This window comes from Quercus suber, unplaced genomic scaffold, assembly GCF_002906115.3.
Source record: "Quercus suber isolate HL8 unplaced genomic scaffold, Cork oak 2.0 scaffold_186, whole genome shotgun sequence".
NCBI lineage: Eukaryota > Viridiplantae > Streptophyta > Magnoliopsida > Fagales > Fagaceae > Quercus > Quercus suber.
The window spans coordinates 374,875-387,308 of NW_027069644.1; positions in this window are offsets into that span (position 1 = coordinate 374,875).

Sequence of the window (12,434 nt, forward strand, 5' to 3'; positions counted from 1 at the left end):
AGAGAGAGAGAGAGAGAGTAATCACCTTTTCAGGAAAGAAATAGAAAATAAAATGAGAAAGAAAAGTATCAAATAAAAATATAGTCATAAGTCAAACACCAAATTATCCAAGTCATGATATATAATAGAATAACATTATATTCTTGTAAACTATATTTATATGCAATATAATAACATTTAACAATTATAGAAAAAAAAAAAAAANTATGGGGAAACTAGATACTTACAGAAAAATAGAAGTGGTAGACAGAACCAAGGTATTGCATGGTCCTCGGACCCAAGCCTATGGTAAAACTATTCACACCATTATACCTGGGTACTAGACAGAACCAAGGTATTGCATGGTCCTCGGACTCAAACCTATGGGGAAACTAGATACTTACAGAAAAATAGAAGTGGTAGACAGAACCAAGGTATTGCATGGTCCTCGGACCCAAGCCTATGGTAAAACTATTCACACCATTATACCTGGGTACTAGACAGAACCAAGGTATTGCATGGTCCTCGGACTCAAACCTATGGGGAAACTAGATACTTACAGAAAAATAGAAGTGGTAGACAGAACCAAGGTATTGCATGGTCCTCGGACCCAAGCCTATGGTAAAACTATTCACACCATTATACCTGGGTACTAGACAGAACCAAGGTATTGCATGGTCCTCGGACTCAAACCTATGGGGAAACTAGATACTTACAGAAAAATAGAAGTGGTAGACAGAACCAAGGTATTGCATGGTCCTCGGACCCAAGCCTATGGTAAAACTATTCACACCATTATACCTGGGTACTAGACAGAACCAAGGTATTGCATGGTCCTCGGACTCAAACCTATGGGGAAACTAGATACTTACAGAAAAATAGAAGTGGTAGACAGAACCAAGGTATTGTATGGTCCTCGGACCCAAGCCTATGGTAAAACTATTCACACCATTATACCTGGGTACTAGACAAAACCAAGGTATTGCATGGTCCTCGGACTCAAACCTATGGGGAAACTAGATACTTATAGAAAAATAGAAATACTAGGCATAACCAGGGTGTTGCATGGTCCTCGGACTTGAACCCATGGAGAAAATAACTATCTGGGGAAAAACCAAAGCGTTACCTATAGTCAAGCTATAATACGGTCTTTAGATTTATATTTGAAGGATAACGGATGGTTTCATGAGGCTAACTCCAGAATAGAATACGAATGTTGAGTAGAATATTATAGTAAAGCAAATAAAAGAAAATATCATTAGTTGGAAGCAAAGTACTAAGTATTCAATTCAAACGGAAAGTATACAACTTCCTTACAACGCCACTGAGGCAAGAAACAAAATAAGATGAAAAAGGAAGATAAAAGAGAAAATAGACAAAATTATCCTATGTTGTATACTAGTCTCCCCAACTCAGTAGGCAAATTAAGTCGATAAGCAAATCAAAAGGCTTTGTCCAAGGCTTAAGGGCTTGGTCTCGAAAGGTCCCCCGGAGGCCTTGCCACGTCTTGTGGTATTTCCTGACCCTCGGTTATAACTCCCCCCAATGTTCTCTAGGGCTCAACCTCCTCGGGTGGTTAGTCAGTTAATGATGTATCCTTGGCGGTCTTATCGTGACTCTCAACCGCTGGTAATGAGGACCCCTCCTCAGGAGCAGCATGTGCAACCTCGCGAATGGCAATAGGGTAATATACCCTATCCTCCCTCCTAAGATCAGATGAGGCATCAACCCCTGCTTGGTTGAGGGCTTCATGCCAGGTCTGAGAACAGTAATGCCTGCACACTGCAGGAACTTGAGCCCGAAGGGTGGCTTCAGTCTTAGCCACCCCATCTGCGAAAGCATCCTCCTCTGCTTGTTCTACAAAGCGCTCAGCGTCTATTTTTGCAAATACCGCCTCGACTTTGGCTCTCACAGCCTCGTCCCTGGCATACTCGGCAACACCTTTCTCATGGATTGCCACGGTCAACTTTTCTTTCATATAGGCAATGTTCTCTTTGGCAGTCTGTAGTTGACCCTCAACGTCTTGCAAGCGATTAGTTTGATCCTCAGCTTGCTTCCTGGCCACGGCTAGGTCGGAGACAGTAGTATCCCTGGCCTTCGTCATCTCTTCCAGATCCTCGGTCGCCTTTTTTAGGTCGGCCTCAGATCTCTTGAGGGTATTGGCAGCCTCCAAGAACTTGTCACGCTCTTGCGCTAAGGCATTGTTATGGCCATCGACCTCCTCGCCTAACCTGAAAAGGGCCTGGATAGCCTGCCAATAAAAACAAGTAACTCCGTAAAGAGAAAGGAAGGTACTAAGTGACAAACTTTGAATAAAGTAAACAGGTGCCAAAGGACCCACCATGCCTAGATACTTCTTAAGGTCGAGGACAACCTCTAACCCACTCATATTTCATAGCTTGGCCATGTCAGTGGGAAGAAGAAGAGATTTCTCCAGGGCTTCGGCTACAAGAGCCCTTTCGACTCCTTGAGATTCCCGCATCGACGCGTTATCTATCAGGGGCTGATCATGGAGCATGGCAGCGGGCAACTAGGCTTGAGCCTCGGACTGCTGAATGGCCTTCTTACCCTTCCGTTGACCACCGAGCTTCAGTTGCTTCGGAGGCCTGCGAAACCTACCCTCCTCGGGCGGGGAATGGGATTTGCCCCCATCCATTGGCTCCTTACCCTTGGAAAGTCTCTTCCTTTTCAGGTCATGAGGCTCGGTCTGAGGGTCTGATACTATGGGAGCAGAAGACGACCTAGTTTGCACAGTTAAAATCTGTGGCGGAGGTGCTAGGGGCTGGGGCTGCGACTCTTCTGGTACACCCTTCTTGGAACCGCCTTCGAGCAGGTCAAAAAGATTGGTTTGGGGCTGTCTTTTTAAACCCATCTCAGTCTGAGTACCAACTCTTAGGGATTGGAGATCGGCTTCGGACAAATGAGGGTCTCCTAGATCACCAGAGGGATCCTCAGACTGATCAACTAGGTTGAACACGCTATATTCGTCCTCAGAAGAACTCAGTTCAACCACCTCCCTTGCCTTCTTAGATAGTCCTTCCTCGGCCACCGTTACTTGCTGGGATGAGGAGGGACCTGCTAACGGAATGCCTTCAGGTATATAAAACCCCTCAGTAAATGCAAAACCGTCCTCCACCACAGTAATCTGCGTAAGCCGAGGGTCACGAGCTCTAATTACGTGCTTCGGGACTGGGAATGATTTCTAAGCTGGGTCGCATCCGAGGATGTGATGAGCAGCTCTAACCTGGTTATCAGTTTCGTTCAGGAAAAGGTCCGACCTAAGAACGGTTTCCAAATCCGCTTTGTTAACCAGATGGAAATGACGTGCAAAGGCGTGCGGATCTGCGAAAAGAAAAGTGAAACTCCTATGGTTAATCAACCAAATCGGATATACAGTTATAAAACTTGAAAATACTGAAACCTAGATTGTCTTTTACTTCGGATACCCTACCTGGCTCCCCCTCTACTGTTGGGCAATGAAAACCGTCGTGCCACTCTCCCGACACTATGAGGAAATCTTGGGTTAACCCCTTATTGGAATCAGGAAGACACTGGATAAGATGAACCCTATCGTCCCTTGTCTTCATATAGTACGTCTTACCCCTCAGGTGATGAAGGTTGTAACACTAGTTCACATCGTGGTGAGTCAGTCTCAGCCCCATTTTCTCATTCAGGGTATCTACACACCCTAATATCCTAAATACATTCATGGCACACTAAGTAGGAGCCAGGCGGAAATGCCTAAGGTAATTGAGAGTCACTGGCCTCAAAGGGATTCTCATCCCTCCCTCTACGAAGGCGACTATCGGGATCACGACTTCGCCCTCTCTCCTCCTAATGTACCACTCTCCTTCTTCACAGTACTTCAGACTCACATTATTGGGTATCCCATAGTCTACGATGAATTTGTTCATCATCTCGTCGGATTCAACCAACTTCTTAAACTTACCCATCCCCCCAAGGACAACTAAAAATTCCAGAAGAAGAGAAGAAGGGATAGAACCAAGGAAAAGTTGGGGTCACTGGAAGAAGAAGACTTACAGAAGTATGACGATGCTCTTCAGATAGTGTACAAGTCGAACCAGATTCAAATCCTACGCATCAATAATTGTAAGCGCGAAAATGATGAAATCAAGCGGTTCAAACAGGTACTTATACTCCCCCTTAGGTTCCCCAAATGTAACCGCTTGCCCATAAAAGCAAGAGATCATACCGTTGAAAGTGGGAAACGTGGTGCCGCCAAAATTTAATGCGGGCACCCATTAAGTCTTGAAACGCTAAAAACGCGCATCGGGCAATCAAAAAGTCGCCAGCATTAACACGAACCGAAGTGGGGCGACTCGTCTAGAGGGCCCACAGGTATCAAAACCCTCCTCCCCGTCCGAGGGAACGTGAAGCAGGGTTTTGAGGGGCTATTGTGGGGCCCGTGGGCCTGATAGCCTCGGCCCATCGTGTAGCAGGCCCAAAGCCCACGCCGAGGAATACTGACTATTCAAGGCTAAATTGGGGAAAGCCTCTTTTCCCAATCCACGCCAAGGACCTCCTCATCCTCGGCCTGACAAGGATGATTTTTGGGAAAGACCAGGCTCAAAGTAAGCTGTCACCCTCGCATTTAATGCATTCACCTAACTTCCCTGGTCGCATTAATGGGGATATAACCCCTTAGCAGGGCAACGTTGATCAGAGTGAACCACTTGAATACTGATAAGGCCTCTGATGGGACGGACGGCCAGAAGAGAGGCAAATGGATGATCAACAGATGGAATAAAGAGATAGGAAGATGATGACTATATAATAAAAGCAAGTAAAGTAAAAAGGGGGGGGGGGGAAGAAAAGGGAAGAAAAAGGTCTCCTCAGCCCATGGCCGAGGAGCATCCCCCCAGTTGTAGAGAAATTCTAAGTATCTTTTTTATAAAAGAGAGTTCATGCTTGATGAACGACGGCCAGCACCTAAACCTTTAACCCACTCTCTATAAATTTATTGTTTGGGCTTGTTGGGCTGAAAACCCATTCATACTCAGGGTCAATCCAAACTGAGTCGTTACAGTTTGAAATCTCATGATGCAAGTTCCGCTGGATTTTTATTTATTTATTTTTATCTTATTTGATCTTTTTTTTTTTTTTGTGTTTTTGGAGGAGAGAGACATAAAAGTGGAGCAAAATTATATATTTAGCCGAGTTTTTATTAGAGATAGATTATAAAATTCTAACTAAATTAACTTCAAGTGGGTAAAGTGTTAAATTTCAAACCATAGGTAGGTAACTTAAATTTCAACCAAACCATAGGTGTATAAGTTGTAAGTTGTAATTTACCAAACTTATTTTCTTGGATCCATCATACAAACTAATCCATTCTATAGAACCATGCATCAGCTTTAAAAAATTTCTAAAAAAAAAAAAAATAGAGGATAAATGTTCTCATTTCATACCCAATTGCAGAGGTTTCTGAAATTTTCTTGCAAAAGCCTACTCTACATTTTCGGGATTTTATTTTATTTTATTTTACCTAGAATAAAGGTAGATTTGATTGCTTGGTATAGTTTGTAGCCCAAAGTTTGATCCGTCTATTTCCCTCTCTAATCTTGCTGAGGCCTGGGGCATGTGCAGAATCGTTCTCTGTTCTGTGTGTATGGGAAAAGCAAGACCTGCTCAATAAGCTTGCATGCAGTTTTGAGTCCTCCACTAAATGACCTCTTCTATTTTTTTGTCAAAATCCTTGACTTCACGCTCAAACAAACGAAGCAACAAGCTAACAAGCAAGTTGAAATGAGGTAAGACAAGAGAAGATCTTTGGGTATGTAAGAGCATCTCTAGCAACCTCTTCAAATTTTTATACTATTTGAAGAGTAAACAGTTAATTTCGCCTTTTACCTACCTACTTTTTTAAATATACTTTTCAACAAAGGCTGTGTTTGTTTCGCGTAAAACGTTTTCCGGAAAATACATATTTTTCGGAAATGCTATTTTCCAGAAAAGGAAAATGTATTTAGGGCATTTGGTTGTTTCAGAATTCGTTTTACGGAAAATTAATTCTGGTGTTTGGTTCGTTCAAACATTTTACGGAAAATGCTTTTTGTTTTACGGAAAATCAATTCTTATGTTTGGTTCAGGTAAACATTTTACGGAAAATGAAATTCATTTTTTCTGGAAAATCAATTTTCATGTTTGGTTTGTGAATTAATTTTACGGAAAATATGAAATGCCTTATACATTTTTACTCCTGCATTATCTAGACAAACCTATAACAATACAAAACTAAGGCTGTGTTTGTTTCGCGTAAAACGTTTTCCAGAAAATACATATTTTCCGGAAATACTATTTTCCGGAAAAGGAAAATGTATTCAAGGCGTTTGGTTGTTTCGGAATTCATTTTACGGAAAATTAATTCTGGTGTTTGGTTCGTTCAAACATTTTACGGAAAATGCTTTTTGTTTTACGGAAAATCAATTCTCATGTTTGGTTCAGGTAAACATTTTACGAAAAATGAAATTCATTTTTTCCGGAAAATCAATTTCCATGTTTGGTTTGTGAATTAATTTTATGGAAAATATGAAATGCCTTACAAATTTCTACTCCTGCATTATCTAGACAAACCTGTAACAATACAAAACTAATCATCCACTTCAACATACACCTGCATTGCGTATACATATCTGTAACAGTACAAAAATAATCATCCACTTCAACATTAAAAATAATCATTTAAATATACCGATAATATTAATATAAAAATAGCCACATTCATCGTTCACCATTGTCATTACACCTCCATGGTGTACAAAAATGATACCTACTCGTGGTATCTGAATAGTACAAATACATAATTTGGGCAATTGTATCATCCCAATAATACAAAATACTACATATATAATACAATGGTAGATCAATACTAGTACTACAACAAAAGTGAATTCCTAAAGCTACCGTCACAGTCTACATGAAATAGGCAAGTCAAAGTAGAAAAAAAAACTATCCAACCACATCTTTCGCAACCTAGCATTCTTGGCTAGAAATCCCCGTGCTACCTTCTCATTTTCACATAGATGGTCAAACGCAATTGCGAGCATTTCTTCGCTATACCCATCCGCCATTATAGCCATAACCTCATTATAAAGAGATGTGTAATCCACCGGACCCCGATTGATTTCTTTGAGAGCCGTAGCTATTTCCTTCTACTGATCAGACAGATCAGTCAACACGCTATCATCAGCAGTAGAAGGTGCACGCACTCTTTTGCGGGACTTGGAAATTCCCGACCCAGTGGTGGATGACTCGACTGCATTCTTACCTTTTTCGACCACATCTTCCTCCACATTATCTGCAACAAATTCAACACTGTCGCCATTATCTGGCTCATTTTCAATATCTACATAGGACTTTGAGAAGCCACCCATGGCTGTGTCCTTCCCCACGACAATTGCTAACTCATCATACATCTCTATCTTTTCTCTATTCCATTTAAATATTATTTCTTCATTCTTTTTTTATTATATTTTTTTTTCAATCTTCCTTCATTCACTATAATTTTCAAATTTTCAAATACTATATTTTTTAAATCTCCCAACGGTAATTTTTTTAAATTTTCCAATGATGTTTTTTTAACAAATTTAGTGGAGCACTTGTAGCAATGATATAATAAGTCGTAGAATCATCTAATTTTAATAAGAAGTGTTTCGTTCTAAACATTTTTACAATATTTTCACAACAAGTCATATGTGATATGTTGTTACTGAATTTAATTTGAACACACAACTTAAATTATTTTTTTCTCATCAATATTAGCTAGTAACAACCCACTACTTAAGATATATTGTGAAAATATTGCGGAAGTATTTCTCAATTTTAATTTCTTATTCTTTATTTTATTTTCCCTTATCTCTTTATTTTATTTTTCATCCACACATTTTTTTTCCTCTTTTTTTCTCCTCCACACACGTAATTCTTTCCCTTCTCTCTATCTTCACTTTTCTTTTAACTTTTCTTCTCTACCACTCCAAAACAGACCAGATTCTCTCTCTCTCTCTCTCACACACACACACAAAGATCACCGGCGAATGACAAAGGCTAGGAAGATAACATTTTAAATTGACGTTCACACATGCTTGTTCTACTCTTGTCCACCTCCCCACCATAACTTGTCCCCCTCCCAACTGCTGCTCATTGAGTTTAGAGATGTTTGAGACAGAAAAGATATGGAATTTTTTTTTTGTTACGTTTGTGAATATTGAGTAAAAATTAAATATTTTAATTGGTGATTGAATTTTTTATTTAAATTAATCCTTTTGCTCATGAATAGTACGTCATCAGACCAAGAGAGTGACTATTCAATAACTAACATTTTTTTGCTAATGAACAGTAACTTAGAAAGTGAAAGCTCGAAAATGTGTTGAAAATACAAGAACTGTTTAGACCTCCAAATTAAAGTTACAGTTCGATTGATTTTACACTAACTTAATACTAAGTACGGAATAGTGTAAAAGTGGGCGAATAAACAAACAAGCTACTCTAATCCATAATTAAAGCAACACAGTTGTAAAATGGAATGTAAAAGAGTAGGGAAGAAAGATGCAAACACAAGATAACACGCCGATGTGTTATCGAAGAAGAAACTAAAGAACTCGGCGAAAAACCTCTTCACCGCCCTCTAAGTAGAAATCGATCCACTAGACATTCAGTTGAGATGCATGGGTTAGCAAGAGACCCTCCAAGCCTAATCTACCCGATGTACCTAAGCTCTCTAAGCTCCTATTCCAACAAGGTTTCTTAGAACCGTGTCTTGTCTTGTTCTCCGGATTCTGCAACAAGCTCCATGTTGCATCTGTCATCCTTGGCTTCTTCTAATGTTTTCTAACAGCACCAAAACCTCACTTGACACTCTAAAAAGGTGTAATAAGTGTTAGGGCTATTAACCTCTCAATGGTATGGAAATGGAGAGATAGGAGTTGAGGAAATTCCACAAGCAAATGTGTAGAGAATTGTGGATATAACAACCTCTAACTCTCAAGGTGTTTGGCTAGGGTTTTCTCTCAGAAGCACTCCTTAACATTTGTGGGTAATGTCGGTATATATAGTGTAGGCACAGAAAGTGTGTATCAAAATGGTATGGCATTGAGGATGCAGCATGAGATGCATGAGGTGTGCCTAGAGGGTGCCTAGTGTATGCATGGTTTGGCATTGAGGCACAATATGGGTAAAGTGTGTAAAATACACAACCATTGACCAAAGCATGGTAAACATGAACAAACAAAAGGGAACTCAAGAATTGGAATTCATTTGGGACCAATACAACACAAAAATGTCATTCGGACATTCTGTCAAACACCTAACATGCAACAAAGCAATCCAAGTATGAATAATGCATGAACATGGTGAAAACTTGCCTCAATACATGCTAAATTGCCCTAAAGGGCCAACACAGATACAGAAACAACAAATGGGACTCAGCCCAAACAAAGATTTTGGAAAAAATTTCATAAAATTGAGAACCCCATCCCATTTTTGAAAAATCCCCAAATTTTTAAAATCCTAAGCTAAAAACTGCAAAATTTAAGGAAAAACAAAAGCAATGTTTAGAAAAACATACCTTGAAGTGTTTTTGTAAAGAAATTTGCTTGAAAATGATGGGATTTGTGAGAAATAAGATTTTGGGTTGAGAAGGGTTCGAAGAGAGGCAATGCGAGGGAAAGTTTAAGTGTTTGAAAAACTGTCACATCTGCATTATAAAACTGAAAACACGCATTTTTCACGGGTTAGGCAGTAGCAAGACAGTCGCGAGAGAGTCACAAGAATGGCCACTGTCGCTTAAAAGCTTTCGTGAGAAGCTTTAAGTCGCAATCAGTCGCGATAGGTTCTATCTGAATTTGAAGAAATTCTAGTTTTTACCTAAAACTCATTTCATGATAAGTGTTTAGTCATGAAATGCTCACGAGACAATAGCAACAGTCTCAGTGTGAAATGACAAAAAAATTTATTTCCTTTAAGCACTTTTCGCGGGAAGCTCTAAGTTGCGAGCTTTTCGCGAAATATCCTCTGAACTAGTTTTTGAAGAAAAATACAAAATGCATTTTAAACAAAAACTAAAGACACGAAAGTATAAAATCACTTTCAAAAACATATAAAACACTCAAAAAATCTTTTTTGCTTTGATCATCAAGTACTTGAGCATACACATCACATTTAAATATGTACAATCACACAAATGAGATACGCATTAATTGAATCAAAGTCTTGTGTGTTGTGGGTGAGTATCAAGTGTGAAAAAGTCCTTAGAGTAGAGTGAAACTTCAATGATCAATTCAATCAAGTCATACACAACTGATACTAAATCAAGTGGTCTGTCTCAATTATATAAATGAACATATTTGACCTCCCACAAATTGATTACAAAACTTAGAAGCTTTTCATTTGATTTCTGCAGAAATCATAACATTTGATCCATTTTTGATAATACATCTCTTTTTGAGATCGGTGCTTGATATTTTTGATATATCAACATTTAGAATTAGCCTTTGGCTTTTTGAGCACCATACATTTCAAAACAAAAGTCGATTTTCCTTTTTTCTAATCAAATACTAGTATGTGCAACAAGTTTTTGCAACTCAATATCTCTTTTTCACTTTGAGATTTACATTTGGTGAGCGCTTTTGCAAAAACATAAAAATAAAGTGGGAAAAGATATAGGCACAAGTCTATGCAAATATCAAGACTATCAAGACCATCAAGACTATTGACCAATCATTCATGACAAGCTTGAAGATCTATTTATAACAATCACACATAGTTTTCAAGATTTCTTCCACACAAATAAATGTGTATACATAACAAGTTAAGCTCGTAAATGCATTACGCCATTAGTACGAAGGTACTGGGCCAAACTCACATGTGATATACACAACACAAGCGATCAAAATTTTTGAAGATTTTTCAATTTTTATGGGTTTTTGAATTTTTGAACACACTAAAATACAGAACAAAAACAAGAATAAAGCAAAAACTTGTAAAAGAAACATGCTATAAACCATAAACAAATGATACAAAGTAAATTATGCATGTTGTGATGCATGAACATATGTCCCTAAACATTGGAAGTATTAATGCATGGACATATTGTAATGCTTATGCATGAATACCCCATTTCACTCACACGGCATATGCGTTTGGGGTGATATCTCTATAGGATTGGGTACGAGAGTTAGGACTTTCAAACCTTCTGGAGAAGCTTGTCAAACAAGTGGTGAATGCATCAATCATTTTCATCACATCCGTTACACCGGAATCACCATCTCGACCTCTTGATTGCTCAACAGCCTAATTCCATTTGTCATTTCTTAGTCCTCTTGACCTCTCTGATCACTTGCATTCTTCAATACCCTCAGCTTATGACAATTTGGTCTAGTGTGTCCTTGAAGTCCACAGTGATGACAGAAATGTTGAATTCTCGAACCTCCTTGTGACTTTGGAAGTGATTTCCCTTTGGCTTCAAACCTAACCACCGATTGGTTACGAGCTTATTCAACACCCGTTGGTCAGCTACATTCTTCTTTTTCTTAGTCTCCACTTTCTTAGGAGTAGAGGCAGCCACTACTGGTTCTTTGGCTTGCACAAACTTCACTTCCTTGGTAATTTTGACAGCTGAACTACTTTCTTCAGTATATTCCAATCCGGTTTTGTCAGAGAAAGGTTTTTGATGAGAGTGGACTTCATCAAGCTTTTTGGAGGAGACTCGCTCTACTTTTGCATTGGCTTGAATCACCTTAAGCTCAAGGAATTTTATCTTTGAGTAGGCTTCGGTCAGCTCTCCATTCAGTGTCTCTATTTCACATTTGGCCACCTTATATCGCACTAAGAGACTTCTATAGTCCTTTTCTGCCTTCTTCATCTTTTTAATAGCTACCTTGGCCACCCTTGTTTATTCTCCTGACTTCTCAAGTAGGGAATTGTAGTTTTCTTGAAGACCATCTAATTCTTTATCTTCTTTAGCATCTGATTCTTTTACAATTCCCTTGGATTCCTCATCACTATGCTCCCCAAGTTCTTGCACTAACAAACTCAAGTCCTCTGAGGACTCAACATAAGCAATAGTCATAAAAGTTGAGTAATTCCCTTCTCCATTACAACTCTCTTCCGAATCATAATTGGAAGAATCTGAATCACAAAGTGTTGTGACATACACCTTGCCCTTCCCTCTTAGATAGTTAGGAAACTCCTTGAGATGTCCATGGCCATTGTATCCATAACACACAATGCCTTGAGGAGATTGAGTATCATTCCCATCTTTCTTTTTAAACTCCTTCCTATCACCTTTGGAGGATGAAAACTTCCCTCTGCTGAACGGTTTTTCCACTGTTCTTCATCTTCAAAAATTTTCGAAAGTTCTTTTCAAGAAATGCTACCTCCTTCTTCACTCCATCTTCTTCGGAGGAATCATCCATTCTTTCGGTGATGGTTTTAAGAGC